The sequence below is a fragment of the Silene latifolia genome, chromosome 1 (genome assembly GCF_048544455.1).
Source record: "Silene latifolia isolate original U9 population chromosome 1, ASM4854445v1, whole genome shotgun sequence".
Taxonomy (NCBI): domain Eukaryota; kingdom Viridiplantae; phylum Streptophyta; class Magnoliopsida; order Caryophyllales; family Caryophyllaceae; genus Silene; species Silene latifolia.
Genome location: NC_133526.1, coordinates 26973886 through 26984095, shown reverse-complemented (window position 1 = coordinate 26984095; position 10210 = coordinate 26973886). Strand labels below are relative to the sequence as shown.

The window sequence follows — 10210 nt, the reverse complement described above, 5'->3', positions numbered from 1 at the left end:
GCCCATTAACCCTAACCCATACCCTAATATCCTACCCATATTACCTTACCTTAACCACCAAGAAAACCCCCCATACAAACCCTAGAAAACCCCACAAAAGCTGCTGGACAGCAGCTATGCTCAGGGGAGCCCGTCTGCCTCTCCCCCCTTTTAACCTACTTTAACTCCTTATAAATACCACCCCTTCACCATACATTCATTCCTCTAAGTTCTCCATACATACAACCTTCACTTACAAGCTTTAAACTCCAGAAACAAACCCTAATTACCTCCCAAAAACCCTCGACAAAACCGACATACAAACAGAGAATCAGTTTGTGTGTCCTCTTTGAAACCGTTCGTTCTCCCTTCAAACTTCCATCAAAATTCGATTTTCTTGTTCCAAATTAACCATACAACATCCATCTACACATTAGACAAAGATTTACGAGCCAAATTGCCCTTGAGAGTACACGAATTCCCTCGAAAAACAGAGTGTTATACACTCTGTTTTCGCGGTTTGTTCCTGTCTGTCCAGTTCTGTTTGTGCTCGTTTTTCGTGCCCAATAACTCAAAAAGAGCAGGGATTGTTTTAAGATATCTGTTCTCCTCTCTTTCTAGTTTTCAAAACATCTTTTAAATCAAATTTTCACCGTGAAACGAGAGAGAAATCGCAGTTTGAAAGTTGTTGTCCAGATTTGCAAAAAACGTGTTGTTTGCTTTGTTTCTTCGTCGACGACGGCCTCTCGAGATAAAATCTACCATCGATTACGACCCAAGACGGTGTCAACGATACATGTAGGTTGAGGGTGCATCAAATCCTCTTCTTTCTCCCTTTTATTTCGTTTTTTATGTTTGTTTTTTATAGTTTGTTTTTGTTTGTTTATCGTTTTTTTGTTTATCGATTGTTCTAATTAACTACGAAACTAGTTTAGTCCGAGTATGAGTTAAAGTACCACCATGAACACCCGCGTTGACTTGAGATGGGAAAGAAACCGCTACATCAGTCGGTCGTACACCCCCGTCTCATTTACATATCCTCGTGTTCAAGGTAGGGCATTAATAAAACGAGTTCTAACTTCGCTCTTCGCTTTTGACCCCTCTTTTGTTTCGTGTGATTCGACCCACCTTAGGACCCATTCACATGTTAGTTTGACCTCTGATTGTTAACATATAACTCGTTTAGATGACATTAGATCAATTTAATAACCTAATTAGATACGTTAGGGTACATCGACATAGCTTTAAAAATCAACTGACAATTCTGTAACTTAATTGAATACATCTCTCTCTTTCACAGAATTTCTCGCTAGTATAAGAGTGCGTGATTAGCACCGTCTTATTAACACTCGATGAGTTAATTTAGTTAGCGAACTTGACCTAATTTGACCCCTTAGGCCGTGTAGAATACACCTTTGCGCGACATCCTTCCAATCGATCAACGTTGTTTCTAACTCGTTTTCTAACTTGTTTCCTATCCCGTTTCGCAATCATCTATCTAACCTAATGAATCTAACCTAAGGATTAGGGTATGCTAGATCGTGTAGGCCGTGTTTGGCCGTGTCCTCGTAGTCCCTTTTCTCGTTGTTTTCTCATCTTTATCTCGTTATTTCGTATCTTGTAATTACTTTGTTTATCGAGTCGTGTTTGGTAGTTTGTTTGTAATTTTCAAGTTAGTTTTCTCTTATCGAGTCAAAACCTCTTTCAAAAATCTTAGTCTTGTTTGGTTAGATGGTTGTGCCCTAATGCATGTAAGAGCGTAGTAAATCGCATGTTGTTTAAAGCAACATGGCCCGATTTATGCTAATGCATGTTGTTTAAAGCAACATGGCCCGATTTATGCTAATGCATGCTTTGGTGTGTGACCCAATGTCTAATTCGATAAGATTAAGTGAAAGCACGCATTACGAGGAGTGACCCAAGGCCGTGAGTCATGTGAGCCGTGGGCCACCCCTTTGTGCACGTTTTTCTAGGCCGAATGGCCGTGTGTCGTGTATGGTGTCGTATATAGCAATTGTATTTAGATCGAGTTGTATCTTTAATTCCTCGTTGTGTCGGCATGAAATGCCTGGGTTGTAATAGGATAGATCCCAACGGCTCCCCCATTCCCCCTAAGCCTTGTTTGCTTTGTTTTGTATGTTGATAGATCAATCAACCCACATGCTAAATTACAACTTTGACAAAGTTAGTTTAGTTGCATCTAAATCGACATAGAAACTTCACATGTTAGGGTTTTGAAAACGATGTTTGCATATCATATATCGTAGTAGCTATGACCTTGTTTGAAATCCGATACTTGACTTAGTAGAGGCCGTTATTGACGGGCGGGGTTAGGTGTCCTTATGGGCTTCCTAACACGTACCCTCACCCCTTACTCAAGATCTATGGTTTGTGGATCCGTCTAAATACCATTGGATTACGAGAGTCATTCAAATCGAGTGATATAGGGTACAAGTCTTTATCTTTAATCACTCGTAGTCGATTGGCTTTATGCTTTTCGATGAAAGGTGTAAAGTTGACTTGAACAGTTTCAAGTTCCCATAAAACTTGGTGGCGACTCTAATTTGTCTTAATTCGATTCGAAAGAACCTCGAGTCGATTATGCCTAGTGTGGATCCCGCGGACGCAATTCCCGAGGGCCTTGTCCACAATGATTGTTTGTTTCCTTTTTTTTAATTAATTATAACACTTCATATTGTGTGTCAACGTCCAGCCATAGAGGAACGTTGATATCCATGGACAGACGTTGGGTATCAACGTTTCTCTATGGCTGGTTCAGTCCATGGTTGGACGTTGAGACTCAACGTGTCATATGAACGGACTTTGGATTTCAAATGTCATATGTTGTTTAAAATTAAATGAAACATAAGCTATTCAAAGGAATTTATGTAAATAATTAATACGAAAGGCAAAACGATAATTACGACATCTAACGTCATCTAATGCGGATTTGAAGACAAAAAAAAGTAAGATGCGCTTAATTAATAGTTTGTTAACGTATCAGAGATTCGGGTTCAATCATTGATTTCTTAGCTAAATGTTAATTTTTATTTTTTTAAGTTTGTTGGATTTTTGGGAGAAATTGAGAGAAGAGGGAAAGGAGAGAGAGTGTGTGTTTGTCAAAAGTTTAAGTCATTCGGTATGAAAACGTCATCTATTTGATTTTTTTTTTCCTGTTTTTAGGTGAAGTCGCGAAAAGTCCCTAGCGGCTTTTCTCTTTGGCATTTCCAGTGGGACATTTTAGAAATTTTCTTTTATTTTTTTTAATACAATAGCAAATCGTCAGGCTTCCTAGGAGCTTACCAGGGAAGGAATTTTATATTACTTTACACTATTTTAGGACCCGTGCAAAGTTGCACGGGTATATATAATAATGAGTAGGTCTCCTAAGAGACGGTCTCTTAATAAGCTTTATTGAGAGACCATTGTACAATTTTAAGAAAAAGTAGTACTAAAGGTAATAAAATAGGTACAAATCATGATTAATGATTAAATTGGTACATTTATTATGTAAATAGATACAAAATTATTATGTTACGATCAACAACAAAAGGGGTACGAAATACAAATAAAAGGGTACGAAAGATTGGTCTCTCAATAATTTAATGAGAGACCGTCTCTCCCAAGTTTTAGTGTATAATAATATATATAGTTAGTTAGTTATTTATAGTTACGAAAATTAGTATGAATGTACGATATTTTGCACAAATAAATTAGAGGACAATATTATTGACTTGAAATTCAACATGAGTGAACAAATGTAAAGAGCATTTATGATCGGTGATGGAGCTATGTGGGGGCTTGTACGGACGGTCACCCATAAAAAAATTGAAACTTTTAATTAAATTTATCAATTTTTTTAGTTTACTCTATTAAATTTATCAATTTTCACATTATGTGTGTAAACCTGCTTTATAGGGACCAAAGTAAGACAAAAATGTAGACTAACTTTTTCATTTGTGTCAGTTTATTGTTTATATCAAATTCCATCCATTGTTTCTTGAAAATAAAGTAGAAAACAGTAGTGTCCTTCAAAGTCTAATTCGTCATGTACAACAAACAATTAAACTTGTTAATAGAATCATGTACAACAAACAATTAGACTTGTTAACATAGAAAAACATTGAAAACAGTAGTCCTTTGAAGTCCCCTTCAAAACAATAGTCATTCAAAGTCAACTTTCATCCCTCGTTTCTTGAATCAACCACTTGCTCGGCTTTATCAATTGCAAAGTACGTTATTTCCGAGTAAACAAATTCCCAATATTGAAACCTCTCCGAGCTCCTCTTGGCCAGTTCGACTCGACTAAGAAAGTACGTAGCAGAAGTCCCTGGAGCGTCTGAATTTCACCATGGCATGTCATAAGCCATGTAGTTGTGAATTGTGATCTGCTTGTGCTCCTCGTAGCATAAGGGTAAGCTATATTAGAAACTATTGTCACTACTCAAAATCAAACCTTAAGCTGACATGGTGAACTAAAACAAAGCGTCTCAAAATCACCGTAAGCATACATGTAACATTCATTGACAAATAACTACCCTTTGCAGGTCATAGTGTAGAACATAAAAGAGTAGACTATTATTGTCCACAATATAATAATTTTGTGACTAAATGAATCTTAATCCCTTAAAAATGATCCTAACGCCAAATTTGAAGCAAAAGTTTACTTATGGTCATTTGGAATTTCTCTAAAAACAATTACTTTGTAAAATTCATACTTCCTCCATCCCATTTATTTATTTACCTTATATATTCTTTTTGAGGAGTATTTTAATGTAAAGTAAACAAATAATTGAGAAAAAAGGGGTACGTGTCTATATAAAATCGTTAATGACAAATATGGAGTACAACAACTATTTGCACAACTCCTTTTATTGTACACGCATGACATAGAATCCATATCCTCAAATAATGTAATCCACCCGGATCTCTATCCTCAAATAATAACCAAGTGAATGCATGTACCTCTAGATTCCCATTTATGGATGAATACACATGACTGACGGGGGGAAGTCCTTCACGATATTAGAATAAAAACAAACTTTCCAACTTTCACGTCTTCACAATTCACCATATTAGATTGAGAAAAAAATTATTTACAATAAAGAAAAAACTTGGGCAACTACACGAACATACCAAATATAATGAAAAGACAGTGAAATTATATGGAGCAAATGCAGAAAAAGATTAGTAACATTTTTGGAAGATCATTCATAAAACCAATTCCTAATGTATAAATAATTGGGCGTCATCATTTTGTATCACAGGAAACTAACAATTCACATGAGACAACGACATTAAGTTGTATCAAAACCAATTAGATATTGGTTTCAAGGTAGTTGGCAAAATCCGTTTAATCTTAATGGGGAGGGAGGTTAATTAAATTCAAACATATCTTAATTTGAGATGGAAAGATGAGAAATAATACTAAGAAATATCATGTCTCAATCGGTAACTGAAACGAACAATTTAACATACTTGTATCAATGAAGCAATGAACATGAAACTCGAGCATCTCCCGATTCGCTCTTTCCTATCGTATTCTGCAGAAAACTAAAGGAACAGGGGAAGCATAAATCAACGAAATTAACAAAACAATAACAAAGTTACACATAAATCAGTGATTTTTTCTATCAAAATCCAATCTATATTAAACTATACTAATAAGGAATTGGAAATAATACTAAAAACACAACAGAAAACTATTTACCTCTTTAAAATCTGATTCTGTGAAGATATTTTCTAAGATAACGCTATAACGAACTAAAAGGCGGAAATAAAGGTTTCTAAAACTTGCAATTTGCCAACAATGGTTCCTCTTGATGATTAGAGCGACATAAAACTTCAATATTGGTTCACGATTTAAAAAGCTCGTGAGACAGACAATATATGATCCCCAGTATATGATCCCCTGAGTCCCGCCATATGTTACCCTTGGGTTTTTACACACTGAGCAACTTTATTGTTTGTACTACTGTAACAAAATATGAGTGCAAACTTTTTAAGATATATATAGCATAACCATTATTAGGATTTTGAATAAATCTTATTGACATATAAGGTGGCTAATTACCACTAACAATGTCCCCTCCCATTTGGGTTATAGTGTTATACTACTATGACATGTCATAGGAAATTGAAGTGTAACCTGGTCACGCTCCCTGCACCGTAAGAGACAGTTATTTTAGAAATTATTGTTACTCCTAAAACTCAAACCATCAGTTAAAATGCCGAATTAGCCGAGGCTTCAATAAATTAACAGACACCATCAGTATTGACGGATCTCTCCCATTAATGGATTAACCAATACATTCACATTGTATAAATTAAACTCTTAACGAAATGTTTTTAACATAAATGTCAAATTTCATATGCTATAGTTAAATTTGTTTTCAGCGTCAATTTTATACCAAACTATCAATGAAATGACCCTGACTAACATAGAAATGAAGACTGCTTTCACAGTTTTAACTTTTGCAACCAAAACTCCGACACAAATACTTGTATAAGGCGGTTTTAAACAAATTGATCGTAAAACGAATATTCTAGTAATCACTTTTACCCATTAATAGGATTGTGTTTAAATCCATTTGACAACTTTAGTAATGTAAAAACCCTCATACCCGAGACTAACTCTATAATAATATGGAGATCCGAACATAAGGCAACTAAATCGTAATAAAAATTCATATTTCAGACCCATTATTTTCATATTTTCAGAAATCCTAATTAAACATTAAGAAGCAACCTCAATAATTGCAAATACTAAATACAACCATGAACAACAAAGTATAATATTGAATCTGTCGAAAAGAGAAAAATCAGATGTCAACATATTATCATAAAAAACATATGTAATTGAAAATAATTACCCCGTAATTGATTGATCGCAAGAAATATATGGAAAAAAAAAAATCAAAACCAATTAGAGTTATTGGAGAAGATTACCATAAACAATATGTTCATTCTCATGAGTAGAGAGGCAGTTAAATCAGGTTGATATGTTTGGATGTATTGGCAGAGATGTATAAATGAACACAAATTGAGAAGACCAGAAGAGAAAAGGGAGGCTTGAAAAATAAATATGACGACTAATATTATTTGTCATTAGGGTTAGTTCAATATTTTTAGCCTAGTAAAGAGTACAGAGGGCGGGAAAATTTCTGATGGGAATGAGACACGTGTCTAGATTTATGTTTAGTGGTTCTTGTTTTATAAGTTTATATAGATGATTTCTAAATTCTACTTCGTATCGTATGTTTTTAAGTTGCGTTTATGTATTTTTTTTTTCAAAACAAGAATAATACATAAAACTTACTCTCATAATTCCCTAAAAAAAAACTACTCTCATAATTAATGGTAAATAAATAAGTACAAATAATTGAATGAAAAATCTTTAAAATTTCACAATTTACTTTTCGAACCATCATGACTATAATTAATCATTTTAATTATGTCATTTCCTCTTCCAATTTAAGTTTTCTCCAACTCCCACCTTTTGATTGTTTTTCTATAAAATTTACCTTACTTTTTTAAGTGGTTTATGCTTTTTTAACCATTATAAGATGATCGTTGATCTCAAAATGGAGATCTTAAAATATTTTTTAAAATTTGTTATGAAGCGTATATTGTTGTGTAATTTTACTATTATGCTTTCTTGATCAACCTATTTGAATTTATATTTTTGTATTCATGAGTATAATCATCTCTAACATATATTTTTCTTTTTCATTTCATATGAACTATTATCAAGACATGTACTAAAAGGAAGCGTACTAAAAAGAAGCAAAAGTGAACCTTCAGATAAATATTAAATAGTATGGTTTCTAAATTCTAATACGTATATTTTTTAAGTTTATGTGTTTATTTTTTTCAAAACCGGAATAGATTATTTTATAGTCTTTAATACTATTTTTGTTTTTCTATAGGATCGTGAACATAAGTATAATGAGAGATGGATCAAATTCTTGAAATAGTAATAAGGAACTTAAAAAAATTTATGAACCTCTTGGAATTCGAATTTAGGAAATATAGTTTTTTATATTATTGAGCAATTGAAATGAAAATTTAATTCATAATACATGGAGTAGATACCGACCATACCATTGAATCGTATTTAATATTTTTCTATCGATATAATAAATGTTTTTCGGATGTAAATAATATTTGAAGCATGCACGTGGTGATAAAACTTTAAAGATATTTCTACGGGAGGGTTGATGGAGAGGTCTGGAAATAATTTGGAGATGACTATACTGAGGTATTGAGTTTACAACCTTGTAAGGCATCATTGAAGATTTTTCCATACGAAATCTTATTTATTAAAAGAACAACCACATAGTCTACGTGTTGCTCTGTGGTTAAAAGTCAACTTTTTCAAAGTTCCACTTTTTTAGCAACCCACGTTTTGTACATTATTTTAATTACCTTGGCATATGATAATATGCTTACTCAAATATGTAAAGCAGGTTTGTAATCTATAGATTTTATAACATTGATTAAAATCGAAAATTAAATAGGTGTCATTTCGATAAGTAAATAACTTTTGCAATGTAATACAATCATACAATATAGAGCAGCAAATAAATGTACAAATTTATGATTACAGAATTTAGTTTTAGGATTTACAACTGAAATCACATAGTATATGTTTCTGGTTAATTAACAGTAATTAATAAACATAATTCATAAATAAATGTCAGGAAAATAAATCCAAAACAATGATATAAGAGAAAAATGACAACGAAAAAAACAATACAAACAAAAATTCTTGAAAAAATTTCATGGATAACATTTTTAATAAATGAGTCACTAGATCTACAAAATTCAATAACTTATGAGCAAAGCTTACCATACAAAATTTTTGAAGCAAGGTTCTAAATAATTAATTATGTTAAAATGGCATGAAATGAAAAATATCAGAAAAAATTATTAAAGAAATTAACACAATAAAAAGAGAAAAAAAAACAAAACCAATTCCGTAGAAAAAATATAAAACAGATGAAAAAAAACGTGTTAATTGAAAATATACATATTACAATGCACAACATGACCTCCCTCCATCCCATGATCATGCCCAGCAACCCCATTCCCCACACCTCCCTCTCCAAAACAACCTAATTGTCTTTCAAACTCCATTTTTGAGGGACAAGATTCAAAAGAAACTTCTTTATAGATATTACACTTTTTAATAAAAGATTCTTGATGTTTTAAGAAATTTGATGGTTTGAACAAACCTATTCTGATTTCCTTTTATAGATGAAGTGCTCAAGCAGCTGTCATCACACAACTATAGGGAAAAGGAAACTTACAAATTCCCCATCAGAGGAAGAAGAACTATTGGCTTAATTAGCCTCGAGCCTAAAAAAAAGTAGAAGTCCAATTAAATGATCTGCAAAACAATGATTAGCAATATTAATGCAAGAATTAGACGTTTAAGATTTGGAATATTGTTGGATTGTCAGACATAGAAGTCTAGGGTTTGCAAATGCCCAATTAATTTGTTGGAGAATTTGCAGAGAATTTGCAGGTTTTGATTTGATTAAGATTGATGATAGTGTTTTGGGTAAAAGTTTTGGATAAGCATTAGGATTAGGGATAGGTTAGCACGTGCTCTCAAAAAAAAAAGAGAAAAGCTCTCTCTAGAAAAGAAGAGAGAGAAATGAAATGTTGGTCTGTAAAATGATCCATATATTACTTTTTTTTAGGAGTGCTACCAACCTTCTCTTTCCGACCTTCTCTCCAACATTCTCCCTTCACCCTCTCACAACCGATTAAATTAATATATATCGGGTGGGGTCACAAGACAAGTAGAAGAAGCAAAATAAGCGATATTTTAATCGATTGTGAGAGGAGAAGGTAGAAGAGAAGGTTGGAAGGAGAAGGTAGATAGTATTCCTCTTTTTTTTAACTCCTTATAATCTACCTTTCATGTATGTCAAATAGTTGATTAAGATTTGAAAGTGATATGTATGAAAGGGATTTCATATAATTTGAGTGAGTGGGAGCGAGAGGCTGAAGAAGGGTTAGAAAGAGAACGAGTATGAGTTGTATATTAATGAAGTATTAGCAAAACACTAATAAAAGTGATAAATGCAAATGGGTAAAACAAGATTTATTTAGAATGAACACAAATTGGGTAAAATGGGTTGAACGGTGGCGGCGACTAGGTTTTCTCTTCCACGGAGTATGTTATATTTATATTGGTTTGTTGCTTTACACGGGCCACTTT

At 33.2% G+C, this 10210-nt stretch overlaps 1 long non-coding RNA gene across 1 annotated transcript; it reads right to left on the bottom strand.

The window, feature by feature from the left end:
* Positions 1–3975: 3975 nt before the first annotated feature.
* LOC141657215 (uncharacterized) lies at positions 3976–9609 on the bottom strand. Its single transcript, XR_012548693.1, has 3 exons — positions 9291–9609; positions 5458–5522; positions 3976–4367 (listed from the first exon to the last, which is right to left on the bottom strand). It is a non-coding gene; the product is annotated as an uncharacterized LOC141657215 (long non-coding RNA).
* Between the last annotated feature and the right edge of the window lie 601 nt (positions 9610–10210).